Source organism: Carlito syrichta, unplaced genomic scaffold (genome assembly GCF_000164805.1).
Source record: "Carlito syrichta isolate Samal-C Ts95f unplaced genomic scaffold, Tarsius_syrichta-2.0.1 Scaffold302369, whole genome shotgun sequence".
NCBI classification, from domain to species: domain Eukaryota; kingdom Metazoa; phylum Chordata; class Mammalia; order Primates; family Tarsiidae; genus Carlito; species Carlito syrichta.
The window spans coordinates 170,154-189,471 of record NW_007246465.1 but is presented as its reverse complement, the minus strand read 5'-3'; the positions used below and the strand labels follow the sequence as shown (position 1 = coordinate 189,471).

General features: G+C 38.3%; 1 protein-coding gene across 1 annotated transcript in view; it reads right to left on the bottom strand.

Annotated features, from left to right (window-relative positions):
- IL6ST (interleukin 6 signal transducer) overlaps positions 1 to 5,564 on the bottom strand; it is a 36,378-nt gene extending 30,814 nt beyond the window's left edge. The window contains exon 1 of the mRNA XM_008056462.2: positions 5,476 to 5,564. The gene's annotated coding sequence lies outside the window, so the exon portion shown is untranslated. The remainder of the gene's footprint in view (positions 1 to 5,475) is intronic.
- Positions 5,565 to 19,318: the final 13,754 nt, after the last annotated feature.

Below are 19,318 nucleotides of genomic sequence, written 5' to 3'. Positions count from 1 at the left end.
CTGGGGATGGGGGGACACCCCTTATCAACAAGGGTGCCTGAACGATGCATATTTGTATACTTAACCCTTAACTGTACCCCACAATTTTAAATTAAAAAATATGTTTAAAAAAGAAAAAGAAAAAAAGTATTATATAGCAGTGAGAATAAAAAAAAAAAAAAGAAGACTGTATCCCACCGGGCTCGGTGGTTCAGCCTGTAATCTCATGCTTTGGGAGGCTGAGGTGAGTGGATTGCCTGAGTCAACGGGTTTGAGACCCGCCTGGGCAACTTGGTGAGAACTCATCTCTACAATAAATCAAAAAATTAGCCGGGCGTGGTAGCGCGCACCTGTAGTTCCAGCTACTTGGAAGGCTGAGGCGGAAGGATCGCCGGGGCCCAGCAGGTTGAGGTTGTGGTGGCTGGGAGCGTGCCACTGCACTCCAGTCTGGACGACAGAGTGAGATTCCAACTCAAAAAAAAAAAGAATGTATTCCCCCAAAATATATGTCCACATGAAGACTTATACTCAAATGTTCACAGCAGCTTTATTCATTAAGGTCCCAAACTGAAACAATTCAATGCCTACCAGCTGGTGAACAAACATATACAATTGAATGCTACTCAGCAATAAAAGGGAATGAACTAATGATACATGTGATGGCACGAATGAATCTCAAAAGCATTATGTTGAATGAAAGAAACCAGACACAACAGGCAGTATACTGTATGATTGTACTTTTAGGAAATTTCCTTTTTTTTTTTTTTTTTAGTTGGAGTCTCACTCTATTGCCCAGGCTGGAGTGCAGTGGCATGCTCATGGCCACTGCAGCCTCAACCTGCTGGGCTCAGGTGATCCTTCTGCCTCAAGCCTTCCAATAGCTGGAACTACAGGCACGTGCCACCATGCCCAGCTAATTTTTTGATTTATTGTAGAGATGAGGTCTCGCCAAGTTGCCCAGGCTGGTCTCGAACCTGTAGGCTCAGGTAATTCTCTCACCTTGGCCTCGCAAAGTGCTGGGATTATAGGCGTGAGCCACTGAACCTGGCCTAGGAAATTTTAAAAAGAACAAAATTAGGGTGACAGAAAGCAGATCAGGGGTTACCTGGGGCTGAGGTAGAGGAAGGGAATACATGTAATGAGGTACAAAGGAGCTTTTTATGGTGACAGAAAAATTCTATGAGCTGATTGTGGTATTGACTACAATATTTCATGTATTTGTCAAAATTCATTGAACTGTGTCAAGAATTTCAAAGGCTAAAAGATTTTACCTTACTTTCAAGCTAACAGTCTGCCAGTTTCATGAATACTGGCAAAAGATATGACACTCCTGAGTCAGAGACTTTATTACACGTAACAATAGCAGTCAGTAGTTAAAAGAGTATCAGCATTTTCTTGTGCCAATTGCCTGAGCCCTAATTCTCACAGGGCACTGTGATGAGTCTTATGGCACCTGCATAGGCTGTCTTATGGGAGAAAAGGGCTGCCTTAGAAGAGAGGAAGACTGAGCTTGAGAAACCTCAATCTTTAAAAATGAGCAGAACACATGACTGCTCTTTACTGTAGAGGGAGATATAATCTTCCACGGCTGTCAGCAAACTTACCCTTTGCTCTATAGTGCTATACCAAAATCCTTAAAAAGATAGTTCAGAAAAAAGGCAGACAGGAGTTCTGCTCATGAGACATGCAGAAATGAGAGACCCTGGGTTTACAATAAAATTGCTCAGTAGACTGGCGCAGTGGCTCACGCCTATAATCCCAGCACTTTGGGAGGCTGAGGTAAGAGGATTGCCTGAGTCCACGGGTTCGAGACCAGTCTGGTCAACTTGGTGAGACCTCATCTCCACAATAAATCAAAAAATGAGCTGGGTGTGGTGGCACATGACCATGGTTCCAGCTACTTGGGAGACTGAGGTGGAATGATCGCCTGAGCCCAACTGGTCAAGGCTGCGGTGGCTGTAATGTGCCACTGCACACCAGCCTGGGTGACAGAGTGAGATTCCAACTCAAAAAAAAATTGTACGCTAAAAATTGTAAAATGTATTGTCTGTAAGTTAGACCTCACTGGGCATAATGGCTCATGACTATCATCTCAGCACTTTGTGAGGCTGAGGTAAGAGGTTTGTCTCAGTCCAGGCTGGGGCTCAAGACCAACCTAGGCAACTTGGTGAGACCTCATCTCTACGATAAATAAAAAAATTAGCCAGGCATGGTAGCACACACCCATGGTTTCAGCTACTTGGAAGGCTGAGGTGGAAGGATTGCCTGAGTCCAGTAGGTTGAGACTGCTGTGGTTGTGAGCATGCCAGTGTACTCCAGCCTGAACAGAGTGAGACTCCAACTCAAAAAAAAAAAACCAAAAAATAGGTTAGACCTCAAAAAAAAAAAATAAACAAAAGACTACACAGACAAGATGTATACTAAAGAAATGAGTGCTTAACTCCTCTAAAACACATATACAAGAATGTTCATAGAAGGTTTACTTGAAAAAGACAAATTAAAAGCAACCAAATATCCATAAACACAGAATAAATTGTAGTCTATCAAGTAATTGAGTCACAGTATCGAAAAGGAATAACTTACAGGTACATGCAACATGAATGAATCTCATATATAATACAAATGAAAGAAATCAGACAGAAAAACGGTACATTCTGCATGATTTTCTTCATACAAAGCTCAAAAAGAGGCACCTGTGGTGATTTGTACTCAACAGTGGTTATCTTTTTGTGGTGAAGAGTACAAAAAGGGCCTTCTGATCTAAATAGTGATAAAAACTCACTGAGCTGTACACTTATAAGTTCTGGACTTAGCCAGGCTCGATGGTTCAGCCTGTAATCCCACGCTTTGGGAGGCTGAGGTGAGTGGATTGCCTGAGCCCGCGGGTTCGAGATCCACCTGGGCAACTTGGCGAGACCTCATCTCTACAATAAATCAAAAAATTAGCCAGGTGTGGTAGTGTGCGTCTGTAGTTCCAGCTACTTGGAAGGCTGAGGTGGAAGGATCGCTGGAGCCCAGCAGGTCGAGGCTGCGGTGGCCAGGAGCGGCCACTGCACTCCAGTCTGGGTGACAGAGTGAGACTCCGACTCAAAAAAAAAAAAAAAGTTCTGGACTTTATAGTATATAACTTGTACTTAGTTAAAAAAAAAATAAAGAAATAAAGAATATGGTTGGGTACAATGGCTCACGCCTGCATTTGCTATTATTTGTGGGTAAGAAAAAAAAAGAAAACACACACTCATTTCTTTATATATACATAAAATATTTCTAAAAGGATAAAAGTTCAAATACTGGCTGCAACCAGGTTAAAAGACCAGGGTGGGAAGGAGACTCTCCACCATATGTATACTCTTTGTACTATGTGACTTTAGTACTTAAGAAAAAATAAATATAACTTAAATTTTAAAATACTTAATGTCCATCCTGGGCAACACAGTGAGATTGCTATCAATAAATAAAAATTAAAAAAAGCAAAAAAGAAAAAGAAAAAGAAAGCCAGGCATGGTAGCATGTGCCTGTAGTCCCAGTTATTTAGGAGGCTAAGTTAAACACTTTGGGAGGCTGGGTGAGAGGATAACCTGCGCCCACGGGTTCGAGACAAGACTGGGCAACTTGGCGAGGCAGTATCTCTATAATAAATAAAAAAAATTAGCCAGGCATGGTGGCGTGTGCCTGTAGTTCCAGCTACTTGGAAGGGTGAGGCAGAAGGTCACCTGAACCCGCAGGTTGAGGTTGTGGTGGCCATGAGCGTGCCACTGCACTCCAGCCTGGGCAACAGAGTGAGACTCCAACTCTAAATAAATAAGTAAGTAAATAAATAAGGACAGAATTGACAGTACTCTGCTTATTTTTTCTCTCCATTCTGCTGACAGTAATTATTCAATTTAAAATTCTCTACTAATAGCACTATCTTCTTTCCTCACCACTTGCAGAATTTTCTATGCATATATTACAACCATATATTGCATAGATTGGTTTTCCTTAAATTTGCATGATGTCTGGAAAGCTTCTACAAAACCACAAGTAGTAACCATAAATGCAGGCAAACATTGATTCCAAGAACTGAGTGTTTCTTCCATAGCAGTAATTCCTCAATTTTGGTGATTCAACAGAGTAGTGGGTTGAAAGGAGCTACAAGATGCACCACAAGTAATTTGCTACTATTAACATTAAAGTAACAGGTTATGAATTATTTACTTTATTTATTTATTTTGAGTCAGAGTCTCACTGTCGCCCAGGCTGGAGTGCAGTGGCATGCTCATGGCCATGGCAGCCCTGACCTGCTGAGCTCAGGTTATCCTTTTGCCTCAGCCTTCCCAGTAGCTGGAACCACAGGCAAATGCCAGCATGCCCAGCTAATTTTTTTGATTTGTTGTAGAGATGAGGCCTCGCCAAGTTGCTCAGGCTGGTCTCAAATCCCTGGACTCAGGCAGTCCTCTCATCTTTGCCTCCCAAAGTGCTGGGATTACAGGTGTGACGTACTGTGCCTGGCAAAATGATTTACTTTAAAAAATTACAACAAATTCAAGATTATCCCTATAGCTGTTCCTTCTCATTTACTCTCATTTCAATGAATTTTCTCAAGTAGGAGAGAAAGTAGTGGAGTTGTAAATGATAAATATTTAATAATTGTATCCTTAATAAATTATTGTTATTGCCTGTGAATGGTAATTTTTGTGTTTCTTTCCATTTTCTTTTAAGTTTAACTCAAGCACAGAATGAAATTCATTCGGATTTACATTAAATCTGAGGAAGAATGTCAGTATAAACTTTATTACTATAATTGTAGAATAAGTATATCAACTAAAATTGCCAAACAGAAGGCAAAGTAATATTTGTTGAATGAATAAATTGAGTAAGGATCAGAATGAGAAAAATTTCTATATAGTATCTTTTTTTTGTTTTTGAGTTGGAGTCTCACTCTGTTGTCCAGGCTGGAGTGCAGTGGCATGCTCACAGCCACTGCAGCCTCGACCTGCTAGGCTCTGGAAATTCTTCCACCTAAGCCTTCCAAGTAGCTGGAACTATAGGCATGCGCCACCACATCCACCTAATTTTTTGATTTATTGTAGAGATGAGGTCTTGCCATGTTGCCCAGGTTGGTCTCAAACCTGTGGGTTCAGGCAATCTTCTTGACTCTGCCTTCCAAAGTGCTAGAATTACAGGTGTGAGCCACCACACCCGGCCCAGTATCTTTTACAGTACAGTGTTACTGTAAATAAATCTCCAAAAAGTTGGTCACACCTGCAAATTAACCACTGTTAAATTATTTACTTTAAAAATTATCCATATTTTCTGCTTTCTTCCACTAGTATTAATTATGAGTTCATAACAACGAACACTAGGATACTATTTTATGTTACACAAAATGCTTTCACGTCAATTATTTTACTTGATTCTCTTAATATCCTAGAGAAGCAGATACATAGGGCAGGGATTATTTATTGGAACTTTACAAAATAAAGAACAAAAATTCAGACAAGGTAAATTACTTACCCAAATCACAAAATTAATAAGTGAAGGAGCAGTGACTTGAAGCTAAGTCTTCTGCCTCTAAATGTCATGTTATTTCACTGGGTCTCACTGTAAAGAGAGAAGAGTCTTATTTAGAAAATTGGTTGTGATCATTTTATTACACGTGTATTTTTAAAACCTTTGTCTGATGTTAGCTTTCAGGTTTAAACAGAGCATCCCATTTGAGATATCTTCTGACTAATCCCATAAACATTGTGAGAACTTCAAATATTCTAGTTTTATATTTTGCTATTTACTTGCAAACAGTAGCTCACCCATATCTAATGCAAAATTCCTTGGTGTCTATTTTCATAAAAACTTGAACAAGACATTTTGTTGAATTTGACAAAGCAGTTAAAGTAGTTCTTTAGCAGAATCTTTTATTAGCACTAAGTTAAGGCTGCTAACAACTGCCAAACTACTCTATGCACACAGATAAAACTTCATTTTAAGATATGCTCATTTAAATTCTAGCTTATGTACTGATGGCTTCTCTTTGAAGAATAATAACTTTGACTTAGGCAAGGAGTTGAGTCCTCCATTATTGTTTCATATACATTAAGCCTTTGACATAATTTAGTAGCATATAAATAATTAAATTTATAACAGTATTTTTAAAATGTCCAATGAAAAGAATTGAAAAAATGTTACATAAAAGCCCGCTATAATCCCACCAAGAGATAACTACTGTGAACATTTTGGTGAATTTCTTGCAACATTTTCTCTGCATATACTATAGTATAACATTATGTTATCTAGAAATATACTTTCCTATTTTACAAACATAGGATCACACAAGTGATAAATGTTTTGTAACTTGCTTTTTTCACTTATCGATAACACCACATATTAGACATCTTTCTTTTTTTTTTTTTTAGTCAGAATCTCACTCTAGGGCCCAGGCTGGATGGAGTGCAGTGGCATGATCATAGCCACCATAGCCTCGACCTGCTGTGGTGATCCTTCAGCTTCAGCCTTGCAAGTAGATGGAACTACAGGCATGTGCCACCATATTCTGCTCATTTTTTAATTTATTGTAGAGATGAGGTCTCGCCAAGTTGGTGAGGTTGGTCTTGAACCCCTGGACTCAGGCAATTCTGTCGCCTCCACCTCCCAAAGTGCTGGGACTATAGGCATGAGCCACTGTGCCCGGCTTAGACATCTTTCTAAGTTGATACACAAAGAATAATTCGGTTCTGCCTTTGCTCAAATTCACTTTCTCACAGAGATCTTCCCTAATTACCTTTTTCTGTTTTGGATTTTTCATTCCATAGTACCTAACATTTTCTAATATAGGTGGACAAATACTTTCTATAAAGGGACAGATAGCAAATATTTTAGGCTTTGCAAGCCTTAGTTCTCTGCTGCAACTAGTTAACTCTGCTATTAAAGTACAAAAGCACCTAAAGACAGTATGTAAACAGATGGGCATGGCTGTATTCCAATAAAACTTTATTTACAAAAATAGGCTGGCCAGGCACGGTGGCTCATGTCTGTAATCCCAGCACTTTTGAAGGCTGAGGTGAGAGGACTGCTTGAGCCCATGGGTTTGAAACCAGCTTGGGCAACATGGCAAGACCCTGTCTCTACAATAAATCAAAAAATTAGCTGGGCGTGGCAGCGCACATCTGTAGTTTCAGATACTTGGAAAGCTGAAGCAGAAAGATTACCTGAGCCCGGCAGGTCGAGGCTACGGTGGCTGTGAGCATGCCACTGTACTCCAGCCTGGGTGACACAGTGAGACTCTGACTCAAAAAACAAATGAAAACAAACAAACAACAAAAAAAACTAAAAAAGGATGCAAGTTGGATTCAGTCTGTGGGCCATACTTTTGCCAAGCTCTGTTTTAAATACCATGTAATTTGCTTATTTTGCTCATTGTTTTTTATGGTTGAACTGTGTGTCCCTCAAATAGGTATGTTGAAGTCCTAACCCCCATTACCACAAAACGTGATCCTATTTAAAAATAAGGCCAATGCAGATATAATTAGGAAAGATATCAAAGAGTATCTCTGGAGTAGAATAAGCTCTTAGTACACAATGACTGGTGATATGTGACAACAGAGGCAGAGACTGAAGTGAGTTGCCAGCTGAGGAATGCCAGGATTGATAGTTACCACCAGGAGCTAGGAACAGGCAAAGAAAGATTCTATCCAGAGTTTCAAAAGGACTTCTAACCTCCAGAATCCTGAGAATAAATTTCTGTCATTTTGAGCCACTCAGTTTGTGATAAAGGCTGAGCAACCCAAATCTGAAAATCTGAAATCTGAAATGCTCCAAAATCTAAAGCTTTTTGAGCACTGGTATTTTGGATTTTAGATTTGGGATGTTCAATCATAAGTATATAATGCAAATCTGACAAAACTCCAAATCCAAAACACTTCTGGTCTCAAGCATTTTTGATAAAAGATAATCTGTTCTGTTACAGTAGCCCTAGAAATTGTCTAATATATTGTCTGTGACCCCCAAATAGAGTGGAATGACTTGGTCATATGGTAAATATATGCTTATCTTCTTTGGTGATGTGTCTGTTCAAATATTTTGATCACCTTTTAAATAGGTATCTTGTTTTTGCATTATTAAGTTTTAAAAGTTCCAAAAAAGTATTCTGGACATACGCCTTTACTAGAAAACTGATTTGTACATTATTGTACAAGCCCAATCTATGGTTTTTCATTTTATTCTTTTAATAGTATCTTTTAAAGAACAGGTTTAATCTCAATAAAGTCAATTTATCAATCTGTGCTTTTGGTGTTGTACCTAAGAAATCTCTGCCTAATTTACAGTCACAAAGCTTTTCTCTTAGAAGCGCTATAGTTTTAGGTTTTACATTTAGGTCTCTGAACTATTTCAAGTTAATATTTATATATGCTGTGGAGTAGGAATTCATATTTTGTACACATAAACAGTCAAATTGCTTCAAATTGTTGTAAAAAACTATTCAAATTATAAAAATTGTTGTAAAAAACTACTTTTTTTTTCCAAGTGAAAAAGTGCCTTTGCACTTTTGTCAAAAATCAGTTGTTCACATATGTGTGAGTCTACTCTCAATGCCAGGGATGGATAAGCTTCTTAGATAAATAACTAGGGAGTAAATATTTTAGGCTTTGTGGACCATAAGACCTCTGTTGGAGCTACCAGTCTACTGTTGTGATATAAAAGTGGCCATAGATTTATGTATTAATAAATGAATGGGAGTGGCTGTGTTCTAATAACTTGATTTATAAAAACAGGAGGTAGGCTGGACTTCACCTGAGAGCTACAGTTTACTCACTTAATGGAACTATTTGTTCCATTAATCTACTGTTTATCTTCATGCAACTACCACACCGCCATGATGACTGTAGCCTTACAAGTTTTGAAATCACTGTTCTCTGTGCACTTAAAAAGTGCTGGTGTTGCCAGGCACGGTTGCTCAAGCCTATAATCCCAGCACTCTGGAAGCCTGAGGCGAGAGGACTGCCTGAGTCCACAGGTTTGAGACCAGCCTGGGCAACATGGTGAGACCTCGTCTCCTCAATAAATCAAAAAATTAGCCAGGAGTGGTAATGCACACCTGTAGTTCCGACTACTTGGGAGGCAGAGGTGGAAAGATCACTGGAGCCCAGCAGGTTGATGCTGGAGTGGCAGTGAGCGTGCCACTGCACTCTAGCCTGGGCAACGGAGTGAGACTCCAACTCAAAAAAAGAAAAAAGTGCTGGTGTTGGCTCACACCTATGATTCCAGTACTTTGGGAGGCTGAGGCAGGATTCTGAGACCATCCTAGGCAGCATAACAACACCTCATCTCTACAAAAAAAAAAAAAATCAAAAAATTTGCTGGGGAGGGTGGTATGCACCTGCAGTCACAGCTACTTGGAAAGCTTAGATAGAAGGATTGCCTGAGTCCAGGAGGTTGAGGCTGCAGTGTGAGCTGTGATTGTGCCTCTGCATTCCAGTCTGGGCAACAGAGTGAGACCCCAATTCAAAAAACTGAAAAAAAAAAAGTGCTAGTGCTGCTGGTAGAGTGTTGCATAAATATCCATCATTCCCATTTGGTTGATAGTGTTGCTCAAATCTTCTATATCTTTACTGATTTTCTGTCTACTTCTATAAATTATTGGAAGGAGGGTATTGAAATCCCTTAATGTAACTGTGGATTTATTTCTCTTTGAAGTTCTATCAGCTTTGCTCCATGTATTTTGAAGGTTATGTTATTTGGTAAATAAATATTAAGTCCTCTTGATGAATTGACCCTTTTATCATTACGAAGTGACCTTCTTTACCTTTGATAATATTCTTTGCTCTGAAATCTACTTTGCTATTACTACAGCCAAGTCCAGTCTTCTTTTGATTAGTGTTATCATGGTATATTTTCCCATCCTTTTTTATCCCCCATGACTACCATCTCTGACAAGTTAAGAGCCGAGGTAGTAATGCATTTCCTTTTTTTGGTTAATCTATTTCTTCATATTCAAAGAGCATTTTATAGACAGCAATTAGTTGTATATAATTTGACAATCTCTGCTTTTTATTTTTCCTGATCCTTCTGCCTCAGCCTTCCAAGTAGCTGGAACTACAGGCATGTGTCACCATGCCCAGTTAATCTTTCTGATTTATTGTAGAAACAAGGTCTCACCAAGTTGCCCAGCCTGGCCTCAAACCCTTGAACCTCAGGCAATCCTCTTGCCTCTGCCTCCCAAAGTGCTGGGATTACAGGCTTGAGCCACCACACCCAGCCAATCTCTGCTTTTCAACTGGGTGTTTAGATCATTTACATTTAATATGATTTCTGACATGGTTAGGTTTAAAGCTATCGTCTTCATATTTGTTTTCTACTTAACTGTTCTTTGTTCCCCTTTTCTTCTTTTTCTGTCCTTACCTTCGTTAACTAAATATTTTTTATTCTATTCTCCCTTCCTTGTTGGCTTATAAGCTGTAATTCATTGTTGTGTTATCTTAGTGGTTGCTTTAGGTTTACAGTATACACCTTTAACTTATCACAGTCTATCTTCAATATTATACTACCTATGTACAGTTAATATACTTCCATTGCTCCCCTCCAGATCTTTGTGCTATTTTGGCATACGTTTTACTTTTGCATATTAAAACGTACCATATACTTTACATATATTTAAAACTACATTGTCATTATTTTTGTTTAAACAGTTAATTATTTTGAGAGACTTAAGAAAGAAAAAAACTGATATGTTTATGCATGTAGTTGCCATTTCCAGTGCCTTAATTCTTTTCTATAGATCCATATTTCCAACTGATATCGTTTTCCTTCAGCCTAAAAGACTAGCTTTAACATTTTCCGTAGTGTGGGTGATGAATTATTTAAGTTTATATATATATACATATATATCTAAAAAAATCTTTATTTCACTATCATTTTTCCAAAATATTTTCACTGGGTACAGATTCTCAACTGACAGTTTCTTCTTTGAGTACTTATATAGTACAGCTCCATTACATTTTTGCTTGCATTGTTTTGAAATTTGCTATCATGCTTTTCTTTGTTTCTTGAAAGGTCTATTTTTCCTCTCTAGATGTGTAGATATAAGATTTTTTTTTTTTTTTTTTTGAGTTGGAGTCTCACTCTGTCGCCCAGGCTGGAGTGCAGTGGCACACTCATGGACATCACAGCCTCGACCTGCTGGGCTCAAGCAATCCTTCCTCTTCATCCTTCTAAGTAGCTGGAACCACAGGCACGTGCCACCACGCCTGGTTAATTTTTTTGATTTATTGGAGAGGCAAGGTCTTGCCAAGTTGCTCAGGCTGGTCTCAAAACCCTGGGCTCAGGCTTGGGCAATTCTCTCACCTCCACCTCCCAAAGTGCTGGGATTACAGGTGTGAGCCACTATGCCTGACTAAGATTCCTTTATAATCACTAGAGTTGAGTAATTTGATGGTGATGCACCTTGGTGTTCTTTTCATCATGTTTCTTTTGCTTAGAGTTTGTGGAGCTTCTTGAATCTGTTAAGTTTATAGTGGGGTTTTTTAAAGGTTTTTTTTTTCATATTGTATTTCCATCACAATAGCACAGCGTTCCACAGAAACAGTAACTGTTAAACACATTCATTGAAATATAACATGTTCAGGAAACTCTCCAAAACTTTTCAAAATTCCCAAAGGCATTTTTCTTGAGTTCTCACTGGGCACTCAGCATAGCATATTCCCTGTTAGTCACACACCCCATTATTTCACTGAAACTGGCATTTATCTATTAAATGCAATATAAGGACTGGAGTGAAAACATAGATTCTTACAATTACAATATGTTACAATATGTTACCCATATGTTGTGTAAAGTTTATTTTAACCATATTTCATAATTTAAAAGGATGCAGATGAAAAACTTAATGATCACAAACTTTGTTTCATGCACAAAATTATTTAATGTGTAAAATTAGACCAGGCACAGTGACTCATGCCTATAATCCCAGCCCTTTAGGAGGCCAAGGCAGGAGGATCGCTTGAAGTCAGGAGTTCAAGACCAGTCTGGGCAACATAGCGAGATTTTTGTCTCTACAAAAATAAAATTAACCAGGTGCAGTGAGACATACCTGCTGTCCTAGTTACTCAAGAGGATTGCTTGAGCTCAATAGTTTGAGGTTGCAGTGAGTTATAACTGCATCTCTGTACTCCAGCCTGGGTAACAGAGAGAGATCTTGTCTCTTAAATAAATAAATAAATAAAAGGGGGAAAAAAAGGTAATCTTACTTTAATTTTTTTAAAAAGTCTAAATAGATTTGAAAATATTTTGTTTTCAAAATGTTAATACTAACAAGTATTTAGCATAAAATAACAAGCACAGTTCAATTTAAAGAAGAAAAACTACATAATCACTCCAATTAGATGTTTGATAAGCATTTGATAATATTCAACAACTATCAGTTTAACATTTAAAGTTAAAAATAACACTATAAGTCAGAAAACTAAGGCTAAAAGAGACTATCCTTATTTTGATTAAAGTATAATAAAGAAGATAAAAAGAGGGACTCTGGATCCAGACTGCCTGTGTTTAAATCTCAGTCACTCTTTTTTTTTTTTTAAGAGACAAGGTCTTGCTCAGTCACCCAGGTTGGAATACAGTAGTGTGGTCATAGCTCACTGTAATGTTGAACTCCTAGCTCCTAATTTTTTGTAAAACACATTATCCAAGCTTCAAAAGAGCCCTCATTTTCATTTCCCTTATCTGTAAAAACGGGGATAACATCACCACCTACTATGCAGGAATGTTATAACGATTAAATAAATAAATAAGTATACACACACATACACATACACACACACACACACACACACACACACACACACACACACACACAATACTTAGAATCATTTGGCTCATAGTGACCACTCAACAAAAGGTGACAGGTATTGCTAGTTCAGGTCTTGCTGCTGCTGCCACCAACACTGCTATCAGAAACTTGTAAGTATCTATAGGTTTAAAGGTAAAAATTAGAAGCATTCCTATTGAAGTCAGGATTCAGACAAGATGTTTGGAGTCATCACTTATTCAACACTGTCTTAGAAAGCTTAAACAAAATATAAAAATGGAAAACATAATAAACAAAATATGAAAATGGAAAAACAACTGTAGATGTCATGAATAATCTATCAAGAAAAAGAATGAGAATCAATGACAAACTATTAGGAATATTGAAAATTTCATAAAGTACTTGAACAAAAGATCATCAAAAAATAACAGCTTTTATACACCACAGTAATAACCAATTAGAAAAGTTAATAGAAAAAATCCTACTCATAATAGCACCCCAAAACTAAAATATAGCTAGAAAAAATCTAACCAGAACTATGCAAGAACTTTATGGAAAAAACTATAAAACATTAATAAAAGGTGCATTAATCTAAATATTACAGAATTAAAAAAAGAACTCAATAGTAGAGATGTCAAGTCTTTACAACATTTTTTTTCTTTTTGAGTCAGGGAGTCTTACTCTGTCACCCAGGCAGGAGTGCAGTGGCTTGATCACAGCTCATTGCAGCATCAAACTTCTGGGTTCAGGTGAGCCTTCCACCTCAGCCTCCCGAGTAGCAGGGACTACAGGTGTGCACCATCACATCTGGCTTAATTTTTATTTTTGTAGAGACAAGGTCTTGCTATGTTGCCTAGGTTGGTCTCGAACACCTGGGCTCAAGCAATCCTCTCACTTCAGCTTCCCAAAGTGCTGGGGTTACAGGCGAGTCACCGAGTGTCCGGTCTTTTATAAATTAATGTACAAATACAACACAATTTTAATCCAAATAGCAAAGTGGTTTATTATGGAACTTTACAAACCAACTTAAATTTTCATTTAAAATATTAAAGAATAGCCAGGTGCGGTGGCTTATGCCTATTATCTCAGCACTTTGGGAGGCTGAGGTGAGAGGATTGTCTGAGCCCAGGGGTTTGAGACCAGGCTGGGCAACTTAGCAAGACCTCATCTCTACAATAAATAAAATAAAAAAACAATTAGCTGGGCATGGTGGCATGTGCCTGTAGTTCTAGCTACTTGGAAGGCTGAGGTGAAGGGATCGCTTGAGCCCAGAAGGTTGAGGCTGCAGTGGTCAAGAGCGTGCCACTGCCCTCCAGCCTGGGTGGCAAAGTGAGACCCTAACTAAAAAAAAAAAAAAAAATTATATCTATATGTATGAATATATATACAATATAAATATAAATATTGTATATAAATATACATATATTTTAAGAATAGCCAAAAGTCAATTTTCAAAATGAAGAATAAAGAGAATATTAGCTCTACCATCTAATAAAACATACTGTAAAGGTAATTTAAACAGCATTGGCAAAGGAATAGATAATTAACTCAATGGTACAAAACAAAATAGATTCAAATATATGTAAGAATTTAATACCTGATTTTTAAAAAGGCATGTGACATAACTGGAAAAATAAAGAACTATTCAATAAATCGTACGGACATCTGGCTCCACGAGGAAAAAATAAATAAATAAATAACCAATTTCCCATCATACACACACACACTCCATCTCTCTCCAGATAAAGGATCTAAATGCAAACGCAAACTAAAAGCATACTGAAAGAAAATACAGAATATGTATATGATCTTTGAGAATGACTTTTACAAATTATGACTATTTTAGTCAAATGAAAAGGTTTAAAGAGTACTTTAATGAACATCCATATTCTTGCCATTGCTTAAGAAATAAAACATTACAAATATACTTGAAGCCAAATAAATAGTTCTTGCCCTTAAGAAGTTCAAAGTTTAGAAAAGCAGAATATATATGAAGTGCTATATGAGTACAGAATAGCCAATTCAGGCAGGGCCCAAGAGTGGCCAGTCATGAAATAGGGGTAAGGGTTTTCTAGACAGAGAAAACAGCTCACACATACATCATGTTTGACTCTGTCAAGTGAAGATTACCAATGGCAAAATCCCAGAGCATACCAGTCTACCAGGCAGAACCATGCTATCTGAAACACAGTTCTGATGAGTTTACTTTGCACTAGGAGGTGGGGTTGGAGGGAATATATAAAACAGAACATTAAAAAAAAAAAGGCTAGGTATGGTGGCTCAAGCCTGTAATTCCAGCACTTTGGGAGGCTGAGGTGAGAGGATTGCCTAAGCTCAGGGATTGAGATAAGTCTGGGCAACTTGGTGAGACCTTTACAATAACTCAAAAAATATGCCTGGTGTAGTAGCATGCACCTGTAGTCCCAGCTACTTGGAAGGCTGAGGCAGATCACCTGAGTCCAGCAGATCGAGGCTGCAGTGGCTGTGAGCATGCCATTGCACAGCCTAGGTGACAGAGTGAGACTCCGACTCAAAAGCAAACAAACAAAAAAATGACTGTACAGAAGGCACCAATAAGAAATGCACAATTCAGAAGTAATGATTAAACCAATTAACCTTGAGCAAAGGATTAAACTGATGAGTTAAAAGAAAATGAGACAGGGTACAGTGGCTCACGCCTGTAATCCCAGCACTTTGGGAGGCCAAGGTCGAGACCAGCCTGGGCAACAATGCAAGAATTCATCTCTACAAAAATAAAAAAAATTTAATTTAATTTAAAAATGTAGCTGGACTTAGTGGCATGCACCTGTAATTCCAGCTACTCGGGAGACTGAGGTAGGAGGATCTCTTGAGCCCAGGACTTTGAGGCTGTGCTGAACCCTGATTGTGCCACTGCACTCAGCCTGGATTACTTAAGACCCCAAATCAAAAAAAAAGAAAAGAAAAAGAAAAAGAAAGAACATGAAAATTTGGAGGCAGAACATTCAAATCTTAACAGGGCAACAGATTTACAACGTTCAAAGGAATGAAACTCCTACTCTGGATATGTATACATGCAGCTTTAAAACAATAATCTATATATTACAGCCATGTTTCAAGAGATATGGCGCTCTTATCCGTGATCAAATAGTTAACTTCTCATTAAATCCTATTAACATACACTAGATAGCCATAGGATTAAAAAAAAAAGACCCCAACTCAAAAAAAAAAAAAAAAAGACTGTAGCCATTGTGACTATATCACAAATATTTCTAAAGCCTTTTACACCACTCACCATCCCTGCTTCTTGAATTTCTCATACTTCTTGGTCTCTATGTAACCATATAATGTAGCTAAATTATTTCCTTTACCCACTTTCCTGTTTCCTTTACTGAATTCTTTACTAGCTTTTAACCCCTGGCAATGAATATGCCCAAAGATAAAGTATCTATTTTTCTTTTTTTGAGTCGGAGTCTAACTCTGTCACTCAGGCTGGAGTGCAGTGGCACATTCAGTCACCACAGCCTCCATCTGCTGGGTTCAGGCAATCCTTCCACTTCAGCCTTCCAAGTAGCTGAACTACAGGCGTGCGCCACCATGCCTGGCTCATTTTTTTGATTTATTGTAGTGATGAGGTCTTGCCATATCGCCCAAACTGGTCTTGAACCCGTGAGCTCAGGCAATCCTCTCACCTCAGTCTCCCATGCTGAGATTACAGGCGTGTGCTACCACGCTTGGATTATGTTTATTTTTCTTTCAAAATACTAGCTTCTGGCTGGGCTCGGTGGCTCAACCTGTAATCCCAGCACTTTGGGAGGCCGAGGTGAGTGAATTGCCTGAGCCCACGGGTTCAAGACCAGTCTCGGCGACATGGCGAGACCTCATTACTACAATAAATCAAAAAAATGAGCCAGGCATGAGTTCGTGGTTCGAGACCCATGCGGGCAACTTGGTTCCTTGTCTCTACAGTAAAATCAAAAATTAGCCGGACGTGGTAGCGCATGCCTGTAGTTCCAGCTACTTAGAAAGCTGAGGCGGAAGGATCGCCAGAGCCCAGCAGGTCGAGGCTGCGGTGGCCAGGAGCATGCCACTGCACTCCAGTCTGGGCAACGAGAGTGAGACTCCAACGCAAAAAAACAAAATAAATAAAATAAAATACTAACTTCTTTGAAGTCATATAACTTCAACTATTACCTTTAAGCAAAACCATTTCAAGAATTCTGGCTTGCACCTTCCTTTTAATTCATTACATGTCATCTTCTTGGATTTTCTGCCTCTGATACAAACAGTACACACATACTTACATGCTCTTACATACACATAAATACACACAGTTAAAAAAAACACAGGGACTTATCTACAAACAACTCACACTGTTCAACTGCCTAATTCAATGAAATCTACTGCAGTTTATCTTACCTATCCATTACATTCCAGCTTTTCTCAGTTATAAATCTTATCTAGTCTTCTTTCATAATGTCTTTCCCACCTTTCTCTTTTTACCCTCCTCTATCATGACCAATCTAATCTGGGCACTGATCACTCAATACTTTTAACAGCTTCCTGCTGCCAGTCTCTGTCCTCCCTCCCAAGCATTCTGAACATTGTTGGTGGATGAATCTCTCCAAAACTCTAAATTTGTCTTTCTTTTCCTCAAAAGATTTTTAAAGGGTGAATAATAATGCCAAATATTCTATTTAAGGATCTAAAATTTTGGCATCAGTGTGCAGGTCCGATATTCAAATCTCTTTATTCTTAAAAAAAACACACTTTTTCCTTAGACTTCTACCTCAAGCTTCCCTGCCACTATACTTCTAGAGAGAAGTGTTTGCAATTGCAGGCAATCTGGCTTTTACTCCAATCATGCTTAAGTTATTTTTGCAGTTTTCCAATTGCAAAGCAAATATTTAAGCTCATTTTGCTTGACCTCGCTATACCATTCATAATTTGGTCTTATCTTTCATCACTCTCTATTAGCCACTCATACAGACTCTAAGCTCAAGCCACAGCAAACCACCAGACTTCCTCTCACACACCTTGTTCCTTCAGTTTGTGCTTGTACATATGCTGTTCCTTGCCTCTACAATGCCTTTCCTGACTCTGCTTTGCAGTCGACTGACTGCTTATAACCCAGATGAAACACCATCTCTTCTGTGGAATTTCCCCCCCACTTCACCAACATCTTTCCTCACAGTGTACTCTTACTCAGTTCCTAACAGGATTCATAATACTGCACTGTAATTGTTTTACAGGTCTTGATATCCTCAGAATTCAACATACTTTTAGGCACCTAGTGGACAATTAAGAGTAGGTTTTAAAAGACCTTCTGGTATGACCACATGATTCTATTTACTGTCACTTTAGTGTACTATATGAAGAGATGGTATGTATTATGGTTAGGAGTTGTGAAGTCAGGCTGTCTGAATATGCATCTACTACTTAGCTGGGCAAGTTAATTAATCTGTCTGTGCCCAGGTTCCCTATGTGTAAAAAGAGAATATGAAGACTCATCCATAAGGTTATGAGGCTTAAAGAAATTAATGTGGAGAAAGTGCTTAAAACAGTGATTGTCATTAAATATACATTGGCTATTATAATGAATATAGCTTGGTTATTACTGATCTTTTCCAAATGCTAGTCTTCTTCTACCAGCATAACCGGACCCTATTATGAATGGGTTCCCTTCATTTTTCCCTCTATTCAGATCTTACTCAAGTGTCAAGGCTGACTTGTGGTAAATCCTTGGTTATTAATTTAAATAACTATAGCATTTTCTGTATCACCCTGCATTTAATTAAAACTGCTTTGCATGCTTGTAATTTTTCACTTGTAAGTTTGTCAACTCAATTTTTGTAAACTCTTTGAAGGTCCTGATGACATAATTATCATCTCTGTGAGTTCCTACAGCAGGTAGTAAGTGCTTAGTATTTGTTGTATAAAATAATTAGGCACAATAGAAACCTCAACTCTGATCATACTGCATTTGCAATCAAGGAAATGGAGACGTCTGTGAGAACATTCCATGCTTCTCTAGGAGCCAAGCTACAAATACATTAGAGCCAGCAAATTCTGACTCCTGCTAAAAAGAGAAGCTCTGAAATGGTGGGGAGGTGGTGTTGGGAAGGGGGAGAGCTGTCTCTGCCACTGCAGAGGAGTTATAAGTAGCCTTTAAGTTCCCAAACCAAATTGTAGCACTGGATTTTCTGTGAGAAATGTGTCAGCGAGAAAATGATTGAGAACACAGGATTTGGAGTCACACATCCAGATTTCAGAGGGACCCCAGCCTGCTTCCTCCATTATTAAGTGGACATTTTAACACCTACTTCATGGGTATATAATGACCAACATTCACCCTACTATTTAACTGAAGTGCAAGCCCTTGGATAAATTTTAAATAAACGAAAAATACTGCAACTTATAAATAAAAATGAGAACATCGTTTTTGGTTACATAAGAATATGCTGTATTAAATTATCGGGCAGCAGTATTTATAACACTCTAAATTACCTAGAAGAAAATGAAAACTAGTATTGTCAATAATACAGACTTGACACGAGGGCAAAATCCTACTACACAGTTTAT